This window comes from Hyperolius riggenbachi, chromosome 4, assembly GCF_040937935.1.
Source record: "Hyperolius riggenbachi isolate aHypRig1 chromosome 4, aHypRig1.pri, whole genome shotgun sequence".
NCBI lineage: Eukaryota > Metazoa > Chordata > Amphibia > Anura > Hyperoliidae > Hyperolius > Hyperolius riggenbachi.
The window spans coordinates 194,971,082-194,998,390 of NC_090649.1; the positions used below are offsets into that span (position 1 = coordinate 194,971,082).

General features: G+C 43.4%; 1 protein-coding gene across 1 annotated transcript in view; it reads left to right on the forward strand.

Annotated features, from left to right (window-relative positions):
- MB21D2 (Mab-21 domain containing 2) overlaps positions 1-27,309 on the forward strand; it is a 152,044-nt gene that overhangs the window by 122,833 nt on the left and 1,902 nt on the right. The gene's annotated exons all lie outside the window — the stretch shown is intronic.

The window sequence follows — 27,309 nt, forward strand, 5'->3', positions numbered from 1 at the left end:
CTGACCAGTAATGAAGTTCTGAGTGATGCTGTTGGAGGGTGTATTACTCCACAACATCCAGGCTCTAATTACTGTCGGCCCAGTGGGGGGGGGGGGGGGGAGGAGAAATTGCATTGCTACCCCTCTGTATTCCAGAACAGAGCAAGTAATGGACGGCTGCAGCTTGAGCTCTGGTAGGCCTGGTGAAGCCTGTGGGCCCGCCGCCAGTTGGACAGCACTGCTTTGAAGTACAGCCACTTCATGACTTTGTATGATCTTTTTATTCTTATATTCAAAGCAACATCCTTGCATACAAATCCTTACTGGTTTATTTCTTAGTGCTGGCTGTGGATTAATTCAACACTAGGCTGACTTTTATTTCATTATGAACGTTCATCTCTGCACTATTAGCACTACTGGCCAATCAGATGACCTGCCAGATTATCTGTTCTATGAGTTAAGGTGCGTACACACATGCGACTATAGTCGTTTGAAACGATCGTTCCCCGATCGTTTTAAACGATGATCGTTTAAAAAAAAGCAACTAACGATCATTAAGTCTAACGACGGACGAGCTAGATCGTTAAAAACTAACAATCTAGCTTGGCGGAAACGGTCGTTCGTACTAGGCTTGACATGCGCATTTCGCTATTCCTCCATGAAATTTCTCATTTTTATGCGCAAGCGCAATAGTTGCTTTACGTGATGTAACGTTCGTTCTAACGATCAGATCGTTACACACAATTTAAAACTAAGTTTACTTAGGTCGTTCTTTCATCAATTAAAAGTTCGTTTGTCGTTGACAACGAACGATCGTTGTCGCATGTGTGTACGTAGCATTAAGCACATACCGGTACGCACCATATGTGTGCCATTGTAATTTGAATGCCTGGGAATTTGGTATTGTGCATCATTCCTTGCATACACTAGATTGTAATAAAGTTGAGTTGATCCATCAGTCTCAGTCAGTACTTGCATTAGATTGGCTACGTCAGCAAGTTGCTGTTGCATGTAGATTGCTGATCTGCTCATTTGGAGTCTGATCCACTCCGTGACCTGGTAAGGAGGTCATGCAATTACTCTTCCCTCCTGGGCAGAGTCGCAGCACTCAGTGACCTCCAGCTGTTCACATTGCATAACTCAAATCATGTGATGCTGTTTTCACGACCTGATGTAGTCATTACAGGACGTATGTACCACACCTTTAGCGGGAGGCGAAGTCGGGATGAATTAATTCTGTAAAAGAGCTGCCCGTGCACAGCTGGGGCAAATGTATGGCGCAAGTCCAGTTGGATTCTGGTCCTGCTACCTATTAGTTTGATTTTTCTTCTTCTGACCAGGATTTGTTTGACCACTTTACTGTTTATATAAAAATAATTAGGTTTCTTTCCATTTACAGTTAACCACGTAAAATTCATTGCAGATTCAATTAGCAGACTTCCTCCCTACTAATCTGCCAGGCATCCATTTGAAATAATGAAAGCTTATAATTAAGACATATGCAACTATGTTTAATTACATAATCAAATTATTAATGCTATTGCTCATATCTGCTGACATATGTAAAAAGTGTTGTGTGACCGAGGTGGCCTTCACAGTGAATTGCGCTACGGGCAATATTAATGTTTAAAGCAAACCAGAGTAAAACTTGGCAGCGATAGCCAAAGATTTGAGTCAATCTGCATTACATGTTGCTTTATAGCGGGGGCAGCCATGTCCATCTCATATTGGTTTAAAGTGAAGTGAAATAAAATTAGTGTTTGGTTTGAAATGAAATTCCATCTGTATCAGTATTACACAAATATTTGTTTGCTGCCGGCTAGGATTTTTTAAAGTTGACAATAAGCTTAAGTTGTATTGCATTTGTAGTCAAAAATCTGTACTTTTTGTATTACTCTTCATTAGAGACAGCCTACCTACATTCCCTATATTATAATCGAATTGGATGGTCGATCAGCTGCCAAGTCGCTTTACGTATGGCCATCTTTATCAGTTAGGCCCTATTCACACTTGCGGTTTTGGGAAAAACGGACCGGACCGTACCGGACCCGTACGGTTCCTATTCGGATCCGGTCCGTTTGCATACGTTTTCAATCAGGTATGAATACGGCTGCGATCCGGATCCGGTCCGCTTGCATAAGTTTTCAATCAGGTATGAATACGGCTGCGATCCGGATCCGTTTTTTAAAGAGATATACACACTATATAAATTCCTGGGGCCTGGGAGGTCAGCAGAAGCTGCACCTGTAGAATCAGGTCCTCCGCTGTGTAGGGCCTCACCTCCACGTCTGACATACTGCCAAACAGCTCCAGCACAAAGTCACTGCTGCTCCACTCCAGAAATGCTGGGCCCATGTGTCCCCATCCAAAATGGCCGCTAGAAAACGCATAGGAAGTGGGGTAGAACGTCCGTTTTTTTTATAGCCAGTGTGTTCTGTGCTTTCCGTTTCCCATTGGTTTCTATTGCCGGATGGTGCAGTCAGGCTCCGGTCCGGGTGCGTCGGCCGGATGATCCGGACCCTAAAAATAGCGCATGTTGGAAAAGTGTCCGGAACCGGTCCGTACGGAACGGACGCGTGTGTACGGTCGCATAGACTTTGCATTGCTATGCCGAACGTCAGTTCCGTTTGTACAGTATACGGTCCGGTTCCGACCCGGCGAATCCGGACAGCGAACGCTAATGTGAACCGGGCCTTAAGCTGAGAAGTGTAGCACTGTGACCACAATTGCCACACGTGTTTCCACAAGTATGCAGGGAAGATTACCATGGACGCGCTAATATTGACTTATCCTTGTATGCTTTTACCAAATGTAGACGTAATCCCAACACTTAGATTATGCCATATAAAGTATAAGCTTTGCTATTTAGTCTTTATTATCTCTAATGCCTTCAGTAGCATCTATAAAGTTATCGTTGGAGGGTCGGCACTTTCACAGTCAACTGTAAAAGTGCTGACTGAGGCAAGTCGTACTTCAGTGCATGGGAAATTCTCTTGTGTTTCCTCTGCGGTGGATTGCTGTAGCCCATGTCTATTGTCCAGGGATAAGTGATGTTAATATTAGCCTGCAAATGGTCTCTATACTGTTCTTTTCGATAGAGGGATTTCACATAATGCATTCTGATGCAATACACTGCAAGCTTCTTTTTCAGTACAGCTAAACCATAAAGCACTTAAGAAACCTGTAGACAAATTAGCTGTGTAGCTGCCAGTTGCAGTTAAAGGGAATTGTCAGCAAAATATTCTGCAAGCACAACTCCTTGAGAAGCCTATTAACACGTGTTGGAAAGCAGACAGGCTCGGGCCCCCTGTGTGAACAATTTGCTGTGGGTATACGCCACAGGTGGTTATAGTCACTCAAGCGATACTGAGATTGTGAAACAATCTTATTGAGTTAGACTGCTGCAACATTTTTATTTAAATTACAAAAATTAAATAACTGAAGACTGAATTACATTATCTCTACAAACTCCTGCAAATTGTATAAATAGAAGCATAATTTCTACCTTTGCATGTGGCGCTGGTTATTTCAGCTCAGTCAGACTGATAATGCAACAGCTGCAAAAGAAGATGGGCCTCAGGGCTTTTGATGAGAAATAAGGCCATTGACACTATTGCCATTTTCTACTCATATATGTGTTGTCATAGAAAACTGCAGGACAGGTCCAGAATTCATTATGTTGCAATGTTGGTGTCCACATCTCTGCACTTCTACAGACCCAATTAAATCCACCACTGAAGTTATGGAAGCTCATATGATCACATTTTAAAATCTGTTCTATAGCTGTGCTTACCTGCATCTGTACACCTAGTCATACTGTTGCAAGACCCATTCAGTTTGTTGACTTTCTGTTCAGAATGTGGAGAGAGATCATGTATTTATATAGCGCTGACGCCCTCTGCAACATTTTACGGAGTACATACTCATGTCACGAACGGTCCTATAGCAAAATTCACCATCTAATCTCTACTGTAGTCTGGTGTCCACATTGTAGACTGGCCAGTGTGGGAAAGGAGGGGCAGTAAACCAGTGCCTAGAAGAACTGGGGGTGGGGTGATTAACCAGTGCCTAGTATAAACCCACACAAACTTGGGTAGACTGTTCAAACACAGCACAGTCCTTGCTCAGATGTGTACCCAGCAACCTAACAGTGCAAGGCCACAGCAGGCTGTGCTGGCATAGTGACTGACGCGAGCTATGACATCTCTTTTGAGTCCAATTGAACATAGATAAGGTGGATGGTATACTATGTAGCTAAAGAAAAAAATGCAGATGATGCAGGCTCCACCCCTATTATTCTGTCACCACCCCTTCATTCATTCAGTGTTTGAAGACACGTGCACTTTTTGCATAAACTGTGTGTTTGTATGTGTCCTATGTTTAGGTAAACTTAATAGAAACTCACACGCAGTCGTGGAAGCTCCTGTCTTGCAATAAGAAAAGGCAGAACAGTCTGAAACAGTTGTTTCCAAGTTAGATTTAAAGGGGTTCTTTCGCGAAAAAATTAGGCAGTTAAAAAATGTGACAGATGACAGGTTTTGGGCCAGTCCATCGTTTTAAGGGGCATTCTCAGGGCTTACTTTGTTTTCAACAGCATTTCCTGAACAGCAGTTTAACTGCCAAAATAGCAAGATACCAGCCGGCCTCCCTAATCACTTGCACACTATTATGTCAGTTAGATTTTGCAACTGTTGTTCAGGAAATGCTGTTGAAAACAAAGAAAGCCCTGAAAAAAAAAGATGGACTGGCCCAAAACCTGTCATCTGTCACATTTTTTAACTGCCTACTTTTTTCGCGAAAGATCCCCTTTAATGTTCTCGTAAAATTCAAAACCTAGAGCTGTGCTGTATAGCAGGAGTTTACAAGGCTGTATAGGAATGATTTGAATGGCTCCACCCACTGTCCTAACCTATGCGTTCTGTGTCACTCTTATCACATGCAAATGTATCTGGTGCCCATTTATGATACAGTTTTATCATTTCTATGTATCTATTCAAAGCTTACCCTTCTACTACATACGGTAGATTTGATAAGATTGGGGGAAAAAATTGAATCATTATTGGGCATCATTAGATGGCAATTTCATTTTTGCGGTATCAATAATAATAATGTGAGAGGAAAACGCAGTGCCCGGAGGAAACCTGTACAGACACAGGGAGAACATACAAACTTTGTGTACCTCTGGCCCACCACAAGATTGCAGTGGTTTGGTTCTCCATAAGGACAAATTTGGTAAAAAGAATATGGAGGCTGCCATATTTATTTTCTTTTAAACGATACCAGTTGCCTGGCAGCCCTGCTGATCTATTTGGCTGCAGTAGTGTCTGAATTGCACCACAAACAAGCATGCAGCAAATCCAGCTAATCTTGTCTGATCTGACATTAATGTCAGGAACATCTGAGCTGCTGCTTGCTTGTTCAGGTTCGATGGCTAAGGGCCCGTTTCCACTAGCGCGAATTCGCATGCAGACAACGCATGCAGATTCGCATAGGCAATACAAGTGGATGGGACTGTTTCCACTTGTCAGTTTTCATTTGCGGTTTTTTGTGCAGGATTTTTCTGCACGGTAGACCCTGCAGAATTCACCTGCGTGTGGAATGCAGGCGAATCGCCGGCAATGTATTTAATAGGGAAATCGCATGCGTTTTTTGCATGCGTTTTTTGCCGCGATTTCGCATTGAAAGTAATGTAAATTGACACAGGCAGTGACATGGTTAAAATCGCATATACCCTGCCTATGCGAAATCGCGGCAAAAAAACGCATGCGGAATCGCATCCGCATGCGATTTTGTCAGCGGTGATATGCGGCGATTCCGCACCAGTGGAAACGGGCCCTAAGTATTAGAGGCAGAGGCACTTAATGTGACCTTGAGACTGTACTGTGTGTACTCCTATTTGTTATTGCCTGAGGAAGCAGGAGTATATAAATAAACCTGTTTTTGGTAAAAAAAAAACTGACAGTATCTTGTCTACTTCAAGGAGGCGAGTCCACCTCCTGAGGAATTTTAAACTTTTTAGTACCTTTTATCCTGCTGGTGCCTCTGTTCACTCTATTAGAGAGGCAGAGGGTCAGCAGGATAGCAACTGGTATTGCTTAACCCTCCTGGCGGTTTGCAAAAAAATCGCCAGGGGGCAGCAAATCTTTTTTTTTAAATTTTTTTTTTTTTTTTTTTTTTTCATGTAGCGAGACAAAGTCTCGCTACATGATAGCCGCTGCTCAGCGGCATCCCCCCAGCCCCTCCGATCGCCGCCGGCGATCGGAGATCCGGAGATCCCGTTCAAAGAACGGGATCTCCCGGAGGGCTTCCCCCGTCGCCATGGCGACGGGGCGGGATGACGTCACCGACGTCATCGACGTCGTGACGTCAAAGGGGATTCCGATCCACCCCATAGAGCTGCCTGGCACTGATTGGCCAGGCAGCGCACGGGGTCTGGGGGGGGGGGGGGGGCGGCTGCGGCGCGACGGATAGCGGCGGATCGGCGGGTAGCGGCGGCGATCGGGCACTGCACGCAGCTAGCAAAGTGCTAGCTGCGTGCAGCAAAAAAAAAAATTATGCAAATCGGCCCAGCGGGGCCTGAGCGGTGCCTTCCGGCGGCTTACCCCGAGCTCAGCTCGGGCTTACCGCCAGGAAGGTTAACCCCCTTGGCGGTACAATAAATCCGCCAGGGGGCAGCGCAGCGCTTTTTTTAAACAATTTTTTTTTTTAAAGCTAGCGCTAGCTACATGCTTCCCCCCCCCCCTCCCTTCTGCCTGGCACGGATTGGCTAGGCAGCGCAGGGGTCTCGTGGGGGGGGGCTCGCAGCGGATAGCGGCGATTCGGCAGGTGGCGGTGGCGATCGTTATGCACACGCAGCTAGCTGCGTGTAGCAAAAAAATATGTAAATCGGCCCAGCAGGGCCTGAGCGGCACCCTCCGGCGGCTTACCCCGTGTCACACACGGGGTTACCGCCAAGGAGGTTAAAGGGAAAGAAATATGGCAGCCTCCATATCCACCTCGCTTCAGTTGTTCTTTAACGAGCACCCTGTAACCAGGGGTGTTGCAGAGGTTGCTACCGCATCGGGCCCTTGGGCCAGAGGGGCCCCGAAGGGCCCTCCCTCAACTACAGTATATGCTCTCTATTGGTCCTGTGCTCATAATAGTCACTTCTATAGATGCTTTGAATAGTGGTAATCATTAACAAACTGCACCCCATCCCCTTCTTGTACCTCTGACACTAGTTGCCATTGGCAGATTTGAATGCGCCGTATCAATTGTTATGTATAGAGTGCTTGGGGGGCCCCATTGTAAAACTTGCATCGGGGCCCACAGCTCCTTAGCTACGCCACTGCCTGTAACCATTTCATGGTAAACCAACTCCCTCACCCACTGTTACTTTGAGATAAACTACTTATGCTGGATGTAATGACTTTGGTATAAGAACTCTGAGACTACATGATCGCTTTCTAGCGTAACTATTTTCATTTACATATTAGGCTGCATTCTCTTCCTGTCTTTTTATTATCTTAGTTTGGTGTAAGACAGCAGTTCCACCACCCACTGACGTCTCTTGCCTACAATACGTTCATTGTGATGAAGGGTATCGTGCGGCTCCGTCCTAGCTGAGATGTATTCTCTTCATTTTGGAAGAGCAGAGGGTTTTTTTCTTCATAATGTGTACTGTATTCCAGTAATAGCATTATCTCCTATAGCCCAGGGGAGAGCAGCGTGAATTATAACTACATGGAAAAGAAGATGAACTTTTCCAGGAAAGCCAGTGGCTCTTGCCGCTCAGTATACCGATGCCATGGTATTACTGAGGCCTGCGATTATACTTTGTTTCACATAGAAACACTCTCTCCTCTGGGTGCAGCTCAGCGGCTCAGTTTTATCTCGCTTTTTCAGATTAATGTGTAGTTCTTACTGCAATGCGCAGTTTACAGTGGGGCTTTACATTAACCAAAAGTCAGTTTATGTTCATTTACAACAGGAACTTTTTTTTTTTTACTAAAGTATTTTACTGTACACCCCCGTACAATTTTAAAGCAAACCTGAACTGAAAATTGAAAGTCAGCATAAGCATACACGTCATACTTGCCTCCTGTGTAGTCTACTCTCCTGCGTCCTGTTTGTCCATTGCAATCAATGGAATTCTCGGTCCTCCATTCTAAAAATGGTCATTACCCCATAACAGCTTCCTGGTCAGCACACTGATAAACTGTAATAGCGCCAACTTGAGCCATAGAAAAACATGGACATTACCTTGCTCAGCAGTTGTCCTTTCAGTTATAACTGACAGCAACTGATATATAACTTACAGCAACTGGTATATTTTATTTCTGCCAAAATCTTGTCAGAACTGGAAAGAATTGTTGTAAGAACAAAATGGTAAACTTCTAATAGGAAGTGACAGTGAGGTAAGCATGTAATATTTATTTACAGTTAGAGATGGCCCTGCTTAGGAGAACTCATGGAGAAGCATGTGTTCGGTTTGATCAGCTGATAGATTTGTAAGGTTCTGATTTTACTGGACCTGATCATGTGTTAAACCAGGAATTCATCACTGCAAATCAGGACCTTACAAATCTATCAGCTGATCAAACTGATCACATGCTTCTCCATGACTTCTCCTTATCAGGGCCATCCCTATTTACAGGTACATCCTGTGTTTATTTTAAATAATTTTACTTGGTTCAGGTTCCCTTTAAGGGATGTTTTACACTTGTCTATGCATAAAGCGTATATTTTTTTCAGCACATGGATTTCAGACACTGTGTGTATTTGTATGTGTTGCAGTGGCGTAGCTAGAGATTATGGGGCCCCATAGCAACCATGGGGCCCTCAGATCTACCCTATGGATATAAGTTGATTTGGCAATTTACATTTTCATGCAATCTACACTGCACATAATCCATGGGTACGGAGACAGTCAGAGGTACACAAGAAAGTTAATGGTGAATACATCAAGTATCACCTGGGTCCCCTATGTTTCAGGGCCCCATAGCGGCTGCTATGGCTATTGCTACGCCCCTGTTGTGTGCATCTTCTTTCAGTAGTTCAATGATGTGTCAGTGAACACATGTACACAATGTGACTTTTGTGGAGTGTGAGAGATTCCATTAACTAACCTTGGTTTTCAGCTTAAAAGTGTGCATGTGGAAAGTGTGAACCCTGCCTTAAAGTGTACCTGAAGGGGAAAAAAGTGTGCCAAATGGGTACTTGCATCAGTAGAGAGAAGCCTCTGGATAATTCAGTGGCTTTCACCTCCGCCCCTTCGCCTCCACTGATCCGGTGCTGGGACCTCCCGACAAGGGCTTTTGGAAGAGTGCACACAAAAGTGCTCGTCTGTGAGCGACAGTACTGTGCAGATGGAAGGCAGCCTGTGCAGTTCGTTCATTCATGGACAAGAACATGACTGAGAACTTCCAGAGGGTCCCAGCGCTGGATTGGTGGGATCTGACTTTTGCTGTATTTTTTTTTTTTTTTTAATTACAGGTTTACTTTAATGGTGATGTGTAAATCTATTGTAAATGTCTTTGTCGCGTCATGTCGCTGTGATCCATCTTCCTGCATCGTTAGTGTGAGTATTCAGCTTAACAGACAGAGCAAGGAAAAATATTTCCTTGAAATTTTAGCAAGGTTATAGTAGATCACCTTTCTAGGACAGCATAACGTCAATATTGTCCCCTACTTGGACATAATCCTACTGGCAGCACAAAACATGGACATAAAGTGTTAACAGATCTAACAGATGGTTAATTTAAACAAGAGGATGGCTTTTATGCAATTTCCACAAAAGGTATTTCTGGGAGTTGTACTGAATTGTGCTCAGCAGAGCTCCTTTGCACTCTAGGAAAAGATCAAGCAGATTAGAGAATGTGTGCAGGAATTCCAGAGATCCAAAGTCAGTCAGGCAAGCTATGTCCCTGTTAGGGAAATCTACAGCCTTTACCCCCACAATCCAGAGGCATGGTCAGATGGAAACCCCGGACATTCCCTCTCAACCATTGTATTATGTCCTAAGATCTGGTAAGGTGTACAGGTTCACTAGCCCTTACCAAAAGCATTCAAACATCCTTGCCAGCATTAAAGATAAACCATAACCAAGATTTGAACTTCATCCCAATCAGTAGCTGATACCACCTTTCTCATGAGAACTCTTTTCCTTTTCTCAAACCGATCATCAGGGGGTTCTGTATGGCGAATATTGTGGTAAACCCCCCCCACCCCCCCCCCCCCCCCCCCCCCACAATGTGATGACAGGACCAGTTTCAGGTCTGTGAACCTCATTGAATTGTGGGAAATAGCGGTTTACAGCAGTTTCCAACTGCCAAAAAAGCAAGCAGCATCTCCTTCCACTGACATCACCTGCCAGCAGTAACAATGTCACCATGTGATAAATGTCGCAATGTATGGTAAATCAGGGAGAGGAAAGCTTTTACAACGTGCAAACACTGACTAAATCATTTATACACAATTATTGTAAAATTGGAGCACTTTTTTTATTACATGATTTTCACTGGAGTTCCTCTTTAAAGCAGCAATCCTATATAATAAAAGACTTGTGTCTCTGCATCCTCCTGTGACCCTGCTTCCAGACCTGACAGTTTGCGGTCTGTGAACCTCATTGCATTGTGGTAAAAACGGCTTTTTCCAACTGCCAAGCAAGCAACATCTCCCTGTCTGTATACAGTATACTTTGGACAGCAGTGGGGGTCGGGCGAGCAGAACGCATCAGTGTGCGCATTTCGGGGGGGATAGCGACAATGGCTTACTGCTTCTTCTTTTTTTTTTTTTTTTTTCGGGCGGGACTTTCTACTAGTATCAAGTAAAACTGTAAATTGTAAAACACATGCAAACAATGGGTACGTTTCTACCAGATTAAAATGCACTGTACATAGCTTTTCTTCTGTGTTCCTGTCTCGTATGTTAAGCCTCTACACGAGGCGATGTGACTTATCAATCGAGCCGCTGATGCGGCTCGATTGATGAGATCCGACAGGTCTGATCTCGCCACCGCCGATTCCCTGCTCGTTCCCCACGAGGGGACAATGGCAGGGAATCAAGCGGAAGATAAGCAGCGCTGGGCGGGGACGAGGGCGGATCGAATGCGACTCGCGGGCGAGTGGTGACGCGGCAGGTACGCACCGGGATGCGTAAGAGGCGATCCGGCGGCTAATCGAGCCGCCGGATCGATACGTGTAGACGAGGCTTTAAGCAGTCAATATATGGCAGATCTCTCAGGATTTTGGACTAGTCCAGCTCCTCATGGGGACTTCTCAGTATTCAAAGCACTTACTAACCATAAATTGCTCAGTCCAACAGTTTAAAATAGGGAGGGGGGGGGTTGTATGGAGTAAAGGAGATACTGAAAATCCCACATGAGATGGAGTAGTCCAAAGGCAGTCAGATCTGTCAGATTTTTACTGCCTACTGTAATCGCAACATAAGAGAAAAGAAATGCATAGTGCATTTTATTCTAGGACAAATGTACTTATAAGTATGTGTACACATGTATTTTAAATTGTACATTTTTTTTGCAATTGTGGTGCCTTAAAGGGCCGTACCCACGGCACGATTTTACCAATGACCTGCGATACTTTGAATGGCGAGTGATCGTTCTCGCAATATCGCGATGTTGTACTGGTGCGAGATCACGCAAACGTCGCTTAATGTCACGCGGCGATAACAACCGTAACGGTGCATCGGATCTTAAAGATCCCCGACTATTCTGCACGAAGTACTGCGATCGCTTGACTTCCTGTTCATGGCCGTCATGCGACGTTGCGTGTATCCACCGCCTGGAAGATGGATCGAGGAGCTCTTGTAGTCAGGGAGACAACGGGTGGTATTTAGCTTTAGTTTTTTTTTCCCCAGCAAATAACAGACCATTAATCTAGACCAGGTGTGCCGGATTGCACACAGCATCTTTTCCTGCTGGTGTTCAGTTGTGTGGATTATGTACAAGATAAGAAAAGGGCCTACGACTTTCCTAATGATGAAGCAATGCATCATTACCTTTGCAGGTTGTTTGAGTCATTCATTTATCAGTCAGAAATCAGAAATTACTGAGGTGCCTAAACATTCTCGAATATTGACTGGCAGTAGTTCGATGTCTTCAATACGTTTGCTGGTAGCATTGACCGGTTGCGCTCCTTGGTAGAGTCTGTCCAGGACTCATTCTACATTACCTAAAGTTGCCTTAGAAGTGATACATTGTTGGCCATTCGTATTTATGTTTGCTCTGTTGAACACAGCAAAAAGAACACATACAAGTGAATATGCAGTACTTCATATAGCTTTCTCATAATGCAGTTTACAACAGAACATTAGTGTGACCTTGCCCTATTCAAAACCAAGGATTTTCACACATACTTGCATTTTGCCTTCAGGTGTCACTTGGCCTTTCACTTTACTTCTTATATCTTTATTTTCTGAAAGTGAATAGCAAAGCAAGATTTAAAAAAAAAAGTATTTATTTAGTGCGGATTAGTATCCATGGTGTTGAGCAGAGTGCAGTGTAGAAGATGACAAAGGCATATATCAGTTCATGCAAAGAACAATAGCCTCTTTAACGTACATAGATAATGTATAGTACAAGTACATATTTTGTTTGAACTATTACAGTAAAGAAAAGAAACAATAGTGGGAGGACTTTGCCCTTACATGCTTGCTGTCTCAGATGAAATAGGTAAGATAAGAAAACTAGAGCATCAGGTGACCTCTGCTGCAGTTGGATGATGATGTGGATATGCCTCTGAAGAGTAAATTGGAGGGATTATAACCTTGTCAGTAGAGATGGATGTTGAGTCTTGGAGTATGATGGACATTGTGCAGAAGAGTTATGGGGTCTTTTTCTAATGAGGTTTAAGGCTTTCAAAATCTCTAGGTAATCCATAGTCCTCAGATATGGGACAGCATCAGAGGGACACAAGAAATGTAATAATGCGAGCAGTAGTTTAGTTATGGTTTAGGAGGTGATTGTTGATGGACTACATATTGATATGGTAAAGAACACTGAGAAATGGGTTCTTATTGCAGACAGAGATAGTTATTAGAGGCCATTCTAAAAACCCTGGGTAGGGTGTGGGAAGTGTTACACTATTACACACTGAGCAGAGAAGAATGACAGTTGCAGTTGCAGTGCTGGCCATAAGGAGTGCAGCTGGAGGAGGTGAACAGGTTCAGGTGATCTCTATTCTTGGAAAGGAGCTTCTGATCCCTTGGCAACTTAAAGTACTCCTGAACTTGTAAAAATGACCTGTCAGAAAGCGAGCAGAGCGGCATTACTTACCTTCTCAGGATTTCCCTCGCCATCATTTCGGTCACTCGATGGCTCCTGTTTCCCTGTAATTATACTTTCTAATTTCGTCATGCGCACAGCAATGACACTGACCCCGTAAGTACTTCTGGGTCAGCTCCAATTCCGGCAAAAGAGTGTGCATCTTGTATGAGCAGGGACTGGCTGTAATGCGCCTGAGCGGCACAAGACACGCCCACATTTATCATAGAGTAGCAGAATTTACATGGATGAGATGACAGCCAGGAAATTATGGCGACAGCTCTGGGGAGAAACTGCCACTTCCTCTCCGCATCCACGTTCTATTCAAGTCGAAAATGACGGAGTGGCAGAGCAGGGACCCTAGGTGGCAATCATGGTGAGATTTGTGCTGTGGCAGTAGTCACAGCATCTGCAACAAAAAACCCAATATCATTAAAACCCTGTTCATGGTTCAGAGGTACTTTAAAGCTACTGGATACTGCCTGACAAATGTCAGACAGGTACCTTTTTTCTAGATGTATTGCAAAAAGTACAGACATGCAATCCCCCACCTCTCCTCCTGCTTCTCCAGCCCTATCCCACTCTGTCAGTCCCTTCACTGGCTGCCAGTTACACAAAGGATACAATTTAAAATCCTTATGGTGTGTACACACTTGAAAGGTTAACGAAAGATAGCAGACCAATTTTACCACCTTTCATTCAGTATGAGAGCTATACTCTACACAGTCTATTCTATGGAGCTGAACTCCCCATCAGCTAAAAATCTTTGCAAGATGCTGCACACAAAGATGCTGTACACATTCAAAAGATCATTATCTGCAAAAGATCTGTTCCTGCAAAATGCATTCGTAGTCTGATATCTGCAGATCCTCATACACACCTTGTTTAACAGACATTCATCTGCAGATCAGATCCGTTAGGATGGATCTTCAGATCTGCAGATGATTGTCAGATATGCAGATGAATGTCTGTTAAACCAGGTGTATATGAGGATCTGCAGATATCAGACTATGAATGCATTTTGCAGAAACTGATCTTTTGCAGGAACCGATCTTTTGCAGATACTGATCTTTTGAATGCGTACAGCATCTTGCAAAAAATTTTATCTGATGGGGAGTTCAGCTCAATAGAATAGACGGTGTAGAGTATGGCTCTCATTACATGGAAGGTGGTAAAATTGGTCTGATATCTTTCATTAATCTTTCAAGTGTGTACACACCATTACTGTCACCTACAAAGCTCTTCACAACCTAGCTACTTTCTATATAAATAAACTTATTTTCAGATACCATCTTATATGCGGTGTGAGCTCCTAACAATGTTGTCCTATCTTCCTCTCTGGCTACCTCTTCTCACGCCCGCTTACAAGACTTCTCTCGATCCTCTCCCATCCTCTGGAACACTCTCCCCCAACACATCCGCCACTCACCCACACTTACTTTTTTTAGGCCCAACCTGAAAACTCACCTCTTCAGTCAAGCATACTCTCCTTCCTAGGACACTTTGGCCACTGACCACCATTTGTACCATCTCATACACAGCTTCCCTTCACCTACTGTCCTATCCCTTAACCTTTAGACTGTAAGGCCTTTGCCCAGGGCTCTGTTCCCTTTTGTCTCTCAATGCTGTGTAATGTGTGTGCATACCTCCCACCGCAGTGTAAAAACCTGTAGTTGATTTTTTTCAATGCATTAGCGGTAATCCACCATTGTCTTGTATTAACCGTTGTATTGTTTACTTTGTATTGTTATACCCTGTATGCTGTTTCACAGCACCACGGAAGATGCGGGCGCTATACACATCAATAATAATAAAATGCACAAAATGTTGTAATTTAGTAGTTATTGCAAATTTCCTATTCTGTGCATGAATGGGAGGTTGAACTATTAAGGCTTTGGAAAATGCTGTAGAGTCCGTTTGTGGAAACCTTTTGTTTTTCTTGTTTTGCACATCGGCATAATATGCTAGTTTCTAATTACACAGGTAGAATAAGGAATAAGAAAGGCACGCTTCCAGAAATGTATAGAGGGTACTATGGGATAGTTATTATTTGAAAAATATTGCTTTGGGTCTGCGATGAACCTTCACCTATTCATTGTATGTAATCCTGATGATGTGTCATGATATTATTAAGATATATGTGTAGTATTTTCCATCTTGAAACACTACATTGCTTTGCTAGCCGAATGCACGTCTGTGGCATGGAAGAGGTTAACTGGCATGTCTTCTGTGTCAGAGCCCCATCAGCTCTGTGTCTGCCGCACAGCTTCTCATACCAGGGAAGACATTGCCTCATGAAACAAATCGCCCCTTCCTTGATATGCTAATGTCTGATCCCTTTCTGTGTTAGGCCCTCTGGTGTCTTGCTGGGAGACGGACAGGAAGTGGAAAGCCAAGAAAGCCTGGTTTCTTTCAGCCTGTGACTTCAGATATGGGAAAATCAATTTGGAGAAAGGAAAGTAGAATAACAATGGCGATGTCTGAGCTTCTCATGAGGAAGAGCTGTGTGAAAGGCTGGCGATATTAAACACTCATGATAAACTGATGTGACCCACTACAGTGGGCTACACCAGATATTCTAGAAATGCTGGGCACAAAAGCATTTATTACACAATTCAAGTGCAGACAGCATAAAACACTGCAGTAATCTGCTTATTTTTCCTGCTTATAAATCTTTCCTGAATACCAGAAACTTTCTCTAAGGGCTCTTCTCCACTAAAGAAAGGCAATTGCGCCACAATACGATTGCGTTTTATCTCCTATGTCCACTTCTGCGATTCCGCTGTGTTTGGGCTACTATCTATTGGATGTACGACACGATTATGGTGCATTTGTGATTTGTGACGGGGAAAAACCGACCCAGAAAATTGTGAAATCCAGGGGAAAATTGGGTACTTATCCGTTAGCTGGGCGCATCCGGCAGGTGGCGACAAAACTCCACCAGAGTTGCATCTTTCCCTACTATCCATGTCGGCCTGGAGGGGGAATAGTAATTAGCGCCACCTGCCGGATGCGCCCGGCTAACGGATAAGTACCGAAAATTGCATATATTGTCCTGCCAAATGAATATCCAAAGCGCTGAGTGATCAAATATCTGCAGCACCACAGTGTACAGACAAAATCTCAAATAGTGACCATCACCAAGGATAAAGCCATCAATAGGTCACTCAAATTCCTTAAAACCAAGTTTTAATGAAAAATAGTAAAAACAGCACATATACAATAACTCACTTCGAGGGTCCTTTTGACAGGGACCCTAGATGTAATCACGCATGTAGTGTATACCAATACACATCAAATAGTCTTATGACCTCTTATCGATTTGCCCAGTCTCCAGTTGCGACTGGTTTCGGCCTTCCGTCGTCAGGGAATGTATTGTCCTACGTTGCATACGTTCCCATACAAAGTTTCAGAGCTCAATCGCACTGAAATTGCAGGATGACAACAATTGTGTTGGGAAAAAATTGTGCCGCAAACTGTTCGCACTTCTGGAAGTTTTCATTGTACCTAGAGTTTTGCGATCCATAGGTGATTGAAATCACAAAACTCTGGTAGTGGAAAAGGGCCCTAAGGCAGCTTACAAATTATGCACATTGCATTGTGATAGGATCCCAACCATGATGGAGTTTCAACGCGCGTTAGGAGTGCGAGGCAATGCATAGAGTAAAGCATACAGTACATAGAAATATGCTTCCCCACCACTGTAAACGGGCATGCTGTATGGTAAACGCACTGCGCATTATTCTGATGGATGGCCAATGTAAACCTTCCATTGAATAGGAATTGCTTTGCGACTATATTGTCCATTGCAATGGGACACAATGGATGCAATGCGAAAGGATACTAAAGTTTAATCATTTCAATTAATTTAAATTTTGTGAATTTTATGCAGCTTGAAATTGCTGCAGTGGGTGGATTTGATGGTCTCTTTTTATTTGGTCAAATTAATTATATGACCGTAAAATTTGCACAAACTTGAAATTATTTGCATTTCATTGACCATCCCTATATATCAGCAAGTAGCATATTGTGATTAGTGTGATCAATGAGATGCTAATAGTTCTGTCTTGAATGCAGATTTAAGGCTCTTTCAATTGAACAGATTGCTGAAGTCGAGCACCCTTCGGTCGCAATACAATGCGAACAGAAGCATTCTTACCACATGTGTATCAGCGTTTGATAGGCGGTATGGTTAACACCTGGTAACAAAAAACAGAAACAGAACCCCGCTGCATGTAGCATCCAGGGTCAGCTACCACCTGCTCGGTTGAACATGTAGTGGTCAATCCAAGTGCTGGACATTTGCAGTCGGCTTCAAGGACCCTGCATAGAACCGGGAGCAGCTGACAAGCAGTAAAGTGCATTGCCGTCAACCATTCGTGTAAAATTGGGTAAATCAAAAACAAGAAGTTCACTTTGGTGGCTTAGCTGCATACAATTTGCATGCAAGGCATAATTATTATGCTTCTCTAAGGGAAGGAACCCATTAGGGTGTTTTTGGCAGCATTTTGGGATTGTCGACAATCGCCAAACCCATTAGTGCAATTGTGATTAGGGGTAATTGCAATCGCAGGACATGCAGCATTTTGAGCGCATTGCAAAGCATATAAGCGCTGCAAAAATCTCTTGTTAAAGCGATTATGCAGCGCTGGGGGGGGGGAGGGGGGCTGTGCGATCGCGGTTTAAATAACATTTTAAACCCTCGCCCGCTGTCTAGACTTCGTTCTTCCGTACGTAGCTCCGCCCCCTAAAGGAAGAGCTCACAGGCACTTTTCTGATTGGTCCTAGAGAAGCACCTTTGATATGACTTTTTCCTTCCTACAGACAGAAGGACACCTGGAAAGTGTAATAAAGTTTCAATAAAAAGAAAAAAAAATCGCGACTCTGAAGTGCAGTTTATTGTACAGCTCTTCCAAGTGCCCAGAAATCGTAAACGTGAGCGTCCTAGGAATTGCTGCACACAGCGCTGCGGCGATTTTCAAGCACTGCGATTCCTAGTGGGTTCCAGGCCTAATAGTGATCTTTGGGTGCTTGTAGTTAGAGATGGACAATGAGATGCAAATAATTCAGAGTTGATGCATTTTTTGGGAAACACTTTTATTGCAAGAAAACGGGTACAAACATTGCATGTCATACAAGTACAATCATCCTGCTGTATTGGTCAACAAGCATGAACTGTAGGTTATTACACATAGTACTCATACAGGCAGTAGCCCTTCAAAAGTAAACAGGTTAACATACTGTACATTCAAATGTGTATTGTCTTCCATAGAAAAATGAGAAGGTAAAAGGGCCCATCCTGGTCATGTCCATTCCAGGCCCAGTTATCCCACACCAGCATTGTTATACATTGGTGCAATAGTCCAATCATCCCAGTCTGCATGTCGTTTAAGCACAGAATTTTGTAAAGTGTGATGAGTAAAGTCCATTAAGCGCACGTCTTTAACTCTTTTTCCAATTTTAACCAAATGGGATTGCAACCTGCTTCCAGTTTCTAGTAATAGCCCATAGCCTAGAACACACAAAAACAAAATAACATCTATCTCAATTGTTAAGGAAGTCAGATTCTTTATTTCCTCTTTCAGTTTATCCCATACCTGGGTGTCTATTGGGTACTCCAAAACAGTATGAAGCAGGGAGCCCTCCACTTGACAACCTCTGAAGCGTGAAGGTGAACAGCTGGAAAGAATTTATGTAGTTTTAGTAATGTGCTGTATAATGCAGATTTTTTTTTTTTTTAATTTTTTTATGGAATTTGTGCACCATATGAATCTCGTTTTTGGTATTGCAATGCAAGGGGACGGGGCATCGCACTGCAACACTTTCCAGAGGTATAAAACTAGCCTCAAGGTAACCCGAGACAAAAAAAACATATACATACCTGGGCCTTCCTCCAACCCCCTTCAGGCCGTTATCTCCCTTGCAGTCCTCCCAGGCTGCCTTGATACTCCTCTGGCAGTCCAGGTATACATGTCAGTTGCAGCCTGTCGCCGTGTACTATGAAGCCACAGGTATGTATAAATACCTTTTTTGGGGGGCTCAGGTTTCCTTTAAAGTGTTCTATTCCGGTGACTCACAGCTACCCGGGAGTGAGAAGCCCTGTCAGGGGAGATAAGAAACTGAACGCCACTCTCGGCACACTGCCGACCCACTGCTTATCAAGCAAAATCTTCTGTATGGGGTGTTTGACCTAACAGATTTTAGTCAAAAATCCATTTGGCATCGATTTCTAGCAGATTCGATCAAATGATCAAATCGGCTGGATATCGATGAAAAATATCTAGTGAATTGCTGCCTACGATGCAACTAAAATCTGTAATCCAAGTGTATCCGTCATCCATTCGTGTAAGGACATGAACTCTAAACATAGGTAACACAATACTTGTAATCTGACTACACACCTGACTTGCAGATGGTTAGCCTCAGCTGAAAAGAATTAAACTGGCTAGCAAGCTGGGTCGCTGAATTACTCAGTTCTACTATTGTAAATGTGAGTAAACAACCCAGAATAAACTGCTGGCAACCTATGAATGTCTGTTTGGATGCTATATTAATCCTTTGCAGACTGATTTAACTTTAGTGAACTGAGCTGCTGTGCCTCTATGCCTTCTTGTGGTCATTTTCTGACACTACACACGTATATTAACTCCTTTGCATCAATATCTGTGAATGAAGAAGTGCACAGTGCATTTGTTTATTTATATAAGTATTTATATAACGCCAACATATTGCACAGGGCTGTACAGAATATATTGACTTGTCACTAACTGTCCCTCAGAGGAGCTCACAATCTGATCCCTACCATAGTCATATGTCTATGTATGTATTTGTGTAGTGCATGTGTCATAGTCTGGGGCCAATTTAGAGGGAAGCCAATTAACTTATCTGTATGTTTTTGGGATGTGGGATGAACCCGGAGTGCCCAGAGGAAACCAATACAGACACGGGGAGAACATACAATGTTGACTGGGATTCGAACCCAGGGACCCAGCACTACAAGGTTAGCATGCTAACCACTATGCCACCGTGCTGCCCAACCACTACTCATCACAGAGATCTGTTATTTTATTCTCTAAACATCTATTCTCCTTGTTTTGAGTCCACTTTAAATAATTGAAAGCACAGCAAAGTTCATTCCTATAGGTGATTATTTTTTTTTGGTGCATTTAGAGCTACTACTTAACAAAGATAAGCTTTCACAGGCAGATCCCACCTGTTCTATCATTTCATTTAATGTAATGCTGGCCATATAGGTATGGGTTTTCACCCAATATTCCAAAACAATCGATTTGTTTCTGAAAGGGAACTATTTCTACCACATAGCACATAGGTTTTTAATAGATTCCAGCAGGGAATCTGTTGAAAATCAATTGAACCACAGGGTTGAACTATTCGCTGCAGTGCAACACTGTGGACCGATCTACCACTGCTCCTGATCGGATTAAAACTTTCAAACTATTTTTGATCAAAATTTGAAAGTTTTAAATCTGTTCCCACCTGTGTGTGGAAAAAAAGTAACAGCCTGTCTATTTTTTTCCCCACGGTGAGAAATACACGTTACACGTTTTTTTGCATCGTGGAAGAACGCATGAGAATATTGCAAGGGGGTGAGGACTTTGCAGCCAAAAAAAACAAAACCGTGCAACCCAGCATAGAATGCATTAAAAAAAAAAAACCTGTATATCCACAAACAAAAAAAAACTTGCCTGCTCATTCAGACGTTCCTTAAATCGAATGGCAGTTTATACAGCCCGGCAGATATTTCTCATGAATTTCTGGACACCCTTGGAGTTCTGAGATCCCGCTCAGTGGATCCATGTGTTCTCCTCACGGCAATCTGCCTGGCCGCGCCCGAGATTGCTCCTTCTCTGGATCATGTTTTGGCACGAACTGTGTGTGTACGGCACATTTTCTGACGTCCTAGAGATTTGCCGATGTATTACTCGAATTTCATTCCGGGCTCCGGGCTCCTTGTAGCCCCGCACTCACTTATCTTTCTTGATAAGCCTTCCGGTGTCTTCTCTGCTTTTCCTGCTGTGAAAGTCCTTGATAGACTGATATCTCTAGCCCCAGAACTTTTCTGCCTTTTTCTGCGAGACAGCACTGGGTTTCACGGCACCAGTTGTAATAAATATTTGTTGGTTGCTATTGGCAACAAAACTACACCTTTGTTTGGCACCATATCACAGGAAGTGTGATAACTTGACACTCATCACAGCAAACAGCATAGGAGATAGAAATTCTTAGACGTCGTCAAAGGTTCAAGTTTATTTGTAAAACAAATATACAGATGTGTTCATCAGCAATCTTATATAACCTCGGCAAAGCAAACGGTCTGTAGAATCTTATGTGTTCCATGCAGACTTGGTCTATCCCTAGTGACGAGAGACCAGGCGTTCTCTTTTGTTACATCTATGCTAGTTGCACTTAGGCATATATACAGCATACAGTTACGGAAAGTTACAAGAAGGAAGTCAGCAGAAGTAAAGAGAAGTGCCCCGGGAGCCCATGCTGACTATTCTTATACTAACCTCTAAAGAGTTAAATGTGACATCCCGCAGGGATGATCTAGTACCCATCACATGCAATTGGCTGATAATAGCATGTGATGGATGACCCTATCTGCGCCTGCTCCTAGGGGACAAGCCAAATATGGTGTTTCCTCCCTCATTACCCAGAAATGAGGGAAACTGTTCCCTGGCTATTGTTTACCTTTACTGTAAACATCAAGTGTTTTCATATTTCCTAAAGATGCCTGGCAGTCTGTACATCGTGGACAGATAAGCACTCTGGCCTTGGGTGAGACACCAGACCCTTTTCCACAGTGCTTCTAGAAATGCTCCTCAAAGGGAGACTCTCTGCAAGTTGAGACTTTTAACTAACCTCAGTTAAAGTAACTGAGGCCTAGGAATTCAACCATATTATACTTAAATTCTAACACCAATGACTTCATAGCATTCTTTCTCCCTGCCAATATGTATGACCTTTCAACACTTCTGCGTGCATTGTTGCCATATGTTAGGCCCTGCACACTTGCTTAGATAATGACTGTTGAGACAATGTTCACTGTGTGTGAGTATGCTTCACTTTTACTGCTTCCATGCATGCGTTTTGCGGTATCCTGTTATGCCGCATAGCACCATTGTGAATGTAACCTCAGACTGAATGATGTGGCTCCTCATGTCAGAACTAGTCAACATTGGAAAAAGATGTTTGACCCATGGTGATTTTTGGGTGCCATGAGCAGTCCATGACGACAGTCTTGTATGGGCAATTTTCATATTTTAGCAAGAATGCAGGTAGCTTGAGAGTAACGTGAATATCATTTCTCACTCTTTTCATATGTAACCATTATGTATATAGTATACGTATCTATGCACCACTTCCAGTTTTCCTGTGTTTCCTGAGCCCTGTGTTGCGTTGTTGTGATTGCTTCTTAGTAACTGCGATGTCATTGGCTATTTGCTCTGGGGAGTTTAGGACGTGTGTATTCTCAGCGCTAGGCAATGACTCTATGGCACCAAGCCCCATGTGGAGCAGCTCACGTCTAATTATAGATGAGGACATTTTTAGATTGTACTGTGCTCCAGACTCTACTATATAGCCTTATAAATGTCGATGCTTCAGTTCAAAAGTTTGAGCCATCATTAACACCAGAGAACATTATTCATGCTTTTCCCCCCTTGAAATAAGCCATACTCATTAGGCAAAGCTTTTTATATGCTTTAAACCACATTCTTTCTCTGTTCAAGATTTTTTCCCTGTTTAATTCAGCAAAGGATAATACCAGATTTACTTTGACAACTGATCCTAATTGATCTAGTAATGATGGGTTTAGAAACTAATATCAGTATATCTTAATCATTTTAACAATTAATAATGTTATTCAGAGTCTATGCCTCGGGGACTGATTCTGTGGCTTTGCGAGTCCAAGCAGAAAGTGTGAAAACCTGTTGTGGTCTGCCATCTAGTGGAAAAATAGAAGCTCTACAGCTTTACTGTTTTCCTGACGTATTTTGTTTGGTGCTTATGTCACTGCTGTCTTATCTGTTAATTTTATATGACAAAGACAACAGAAGACAACTGCTTAAAGGAATACTATCAAAATATGTAATTTTGTGGCAGAGAGATCTGTCTCCTGGTCGATAGTCAGCCAAAATCGCTAGATGTATGGACACCTTTATTCCCGTCGTGCAGCTTATAAACTGATTAAAGGAATTTTATCAAACTGTCATTTTGTGGCAACAGTATAAATGATTGTATTAATAGGTGTAAGGACAGGCAGAGTAAATATTATTGCTGTGTGTAGTTACTCTGAGGAGTCTCGCTCCTATTCTGCCTCGCAATCAAGTTTATTCTACCCAATCTTGAAATCACCTGCCTGCAGCCTTTCACAGAGACTGCCTGCGGCTGCACCCGCCCGTCACCTTCAGCTCCTGCTTAGGGTTTTGCATTCGGAAGAGCCGCCGCGACACTGGATGTTTGCTGTTGCTATGCAACAGCAAACAAGGGAGCCAGAGGAGGGTGGTAGAGCCGCCGCGTCGTTCCCGGAAAAACCCTAAACAGGAGCTGAAGGTGAAGGGCGGGCGCACATCCAGTGTTACAGCGGCTCTTCCGAATCCAAAACCCTAAGCAGGAGCTGAAGGTGACGGGCGGGCGCAGCCGCAGGCAGTCTCTGTGGAAGGCTGCAGGCAGGTGATTTTAAGATTGGGTAGAATAAACTTTGATTGCGGAGTAGAATAGGAGCGAAGCTCTTCAGAGTAATTGTAGAAGGTCACGTGCTCCCCGCTGTGATGTAGGAAAGCACGTAGTATAGTGTGTCACTAGGAAAGGGGAATCCCCCCTCTGATAATGAGTTAATCCACTTTGGCGTCACCGCCCATTTGTTGAGGGGACGCTGCCTATAGGGGAATTCATGTCCATACAGCTAGCGTTTTTGGCTGACTATCGACCAGGAGACAGATCTCTCTCTGATCGGAGAGAGATCTGTAGCCACCATAAACAGCAGTCCGATTCCCGATCGATTTATCATGAAACCTTTCTGGAATCGGCCTAATGCTGTAACCTTGCCACCCCCAGTGCCGCCTCCCCAGTGTAAAATGTGCCCCCCCCCCCCAGCATGAATACTTTACCGGTATAGGTGGGTGGGTGGCATCAGCAACCGCATGGAGCGCATGTGTGTGGGGAGGCGGATGGAGATAGTGGCGGAAACGGACAGGTAAAGCTTTCATGCACCGGGGAGGGGAGTATTTGGGGGGCACATTTTACACTGGGGGGGCGAGTGTTCCCTTGCTTTAGTCGCGTACTTGCACGCAGTTACTTCTGCACACCCTATCGAGCTCATTGGCCCAAAATTTTGCTGCATGTCTGATTGATACATGCAACCAATTTTGGCCCGAAATTGGTCTTTTTGGTGATTGGGCATTCTCTTGGTGGCCCCGATTTTTCATCTGATTCGATTATAATCATCAATTCGGTTGATCGGCCTCCAAGCTGCCTGATGTATGGTTCCCCCTTTAGTGAGCATGAGTAAGATCTGTCTAGTTGTTTCTGCTATCAGTATTTTGGTGAGACAGTATTTTGCTTTCTGTCTCTCTAGTCTCAATGACTTTAATGCAAAATCTAGAGGCCTCAAGAGTTGAAAGTAAATAAAACCTTGACCCTGAAGTTCCAATTGTTTCACTCAACAAAATTGGGCAGCAATTTCTGAGTCATTGCAATTAAAAGAAATGCAGGGAAAAAATGGCATTCCTTTAGGCTACTTGCACACTAAGACGTTGCGTTAGGTGCCACGTTAAGGTCTCATAACGTGCACCTAACACGACGCCTGGTGCTCTTCTATGTGGACGTCAGAGTGAGCCGCGTTGTGCAGCTCACTCTGGCGTCCGTGATGCGTACTCTTGTGCGCATGCGGCATCACGTGGTCCCGCCGGCCAATCACCGCACAGAGCGGCCGCTCCAGGAAGTAAACACTGCACGTCACAACGTGCAGTGAATATTAATTAGCCATGTGCCTGGCCGCTCTCCGCTCCTCCCCAACATGACTGCGCATGTGCAGACAGTCTAACGCGGCTTAAGCCGCTTAACGCCGTAGCATGCTGCACTTTCGGGAAAACGTGCAGCGTTACATGTAACGCAACGTGGGCTGTGTGAACAGCCCACTTGTGTTACATTGCTGTGCGTTGGGGGAGCGTTACAGGCACACTAACGTGCGCCTGTAACGTCCATGTGTGTAAGCAGCCTTAAATCACTATGAAGAAGTGTAAACCAATTGCAAAAGCTTACCGGTTTTCAATTGCAGTTGCTAGTGTATCCCAACTCTTATAAGCTTATGTTCATTGTGCATTGCACATTGGATTTTTTTACAATAATTATATCAAAAGTGGCTGGCTGGGTCCTGCAGTTTTATTTGTTTGTTTTTAAGATATTTGTGCAGTTTTATTGGACAGAACAAACCATTGGTTGCTGTTCAGACTCTGTATTCCATATAGCGTATTAGGTAGTCTGAGAGATGGAAGAAGATGGTCTCTCCCTGTGAGCACAAATCACGTGACCCCTGCCCAACGTATCCCTTTATTGGTAAGATGACGCTTTGTGGCCATCACTATAGCTCTGCAGAGTTTTCTCTACTTCTGCACTGCACAGTTAGTTAGTATTGTGTTTCTTATTAATGCTTTATTACACACTGGCCACAGAGGAATTTGGGAAAAAGAGACTGCTGAGCTGCTATGCTAGTCAGTTAATCTCTCAGCAACAAAGGTAGGCGAAGGGTGGGGTCAGATTTGAAGGGACCACTTCCTACTTGCAGAGCAGAACTTCCACTCTCCTGGTAACTGCCAGTTTGTTTTTAATTCATGAGTCACATGACTTGCTTTTCCCAAGTGGTAAGACTGCACCAAATATGAAAACTGTGTGAATCCCCTAATCCTCTTTATGCATAATAAAAAAAAAAAGCAATGGGGCTTTAACGGGAGGTAAAGTTAGTATATATAAAAGCCTCATGGCAGCTGTACTTTAATCCTGTTCAGTAATCCCTGAGGCACGTTCTGCACACTCCCAAAGTTACAGTATGGCAATGCAGACAAAAGAAATACTTACACTGTGTGCTTGAGCAGCTTATAACTGTTAAATATTTTGACTTGAAAGTTTCACTGCAGTAACCTGCAGTTTGGTTGTGTTTTTATTTTTCCACCATCCATTTCTGTGTTTAAATGCAACGTACTGCTCAATGATCACCCAAGACTTCCCTACCAATGGCTGAACTGCTGTTCTGAGTTGTTTGTGTGGTGTGTTTTTCAGTCTGTGGTGGTTCTATTAAAGCACATATATCATAGTGCTTGGAATGCAAATTGACTGCGGGGTATCTTGACAGATCCGGTTAAAGGAAGTCCAGCTATTAGCTTCAGAAATCCCTGGTGCATTTGGATTATCTTAATATTAATTGTCCAAGTTGAATGCATTTGTCTGTCATTGCTGTTTAAAGAATAGAGCGTAAAATGCACAAATGGCTTGTAGTGACCTGCTGATACCCCTTCTGCTCACAGCTGCTTCACAGAACATGGAACAAGTTTAAATCAGCACTGCCACCTGGTCTACTTCATTTAGCTAATTAGACATACCAAAGTGCAGATCTGAAACCACTGGCATTTCAGTGTCTGCCTTTCCCTGGAGTATTCCTGAAATCTGCATTTTGAACTATTAACCATTATAGAAAGGTCTGCTGCCTCAATATTAGTATCTTAATCAACATTCATTTACATTAAAAGTCTACACACTTCATGGTCGAATATTGTATCTTTGTTAGACTTCTGCACAGAAGACATTTTACTCACTAGCTTAAAGCCCTAGCTTTATTTTTTGTAATGCATATTGTGTAGAATGATTACCCTTATCCTAACCATCATCTTAGTTTAATGTTCATATTTTAACCTAGAGCAATGTTTGGAGAAAGCCAATTAGCCAGCCAGTATGTCTTTGGGATGTGGGAGGAAACGCCAAGAAGAAATGTGCACAAGCATGGGGAGATCATAGACACTCTATGCTCTCAGTGTCTTAGCCAGGAATCAAGC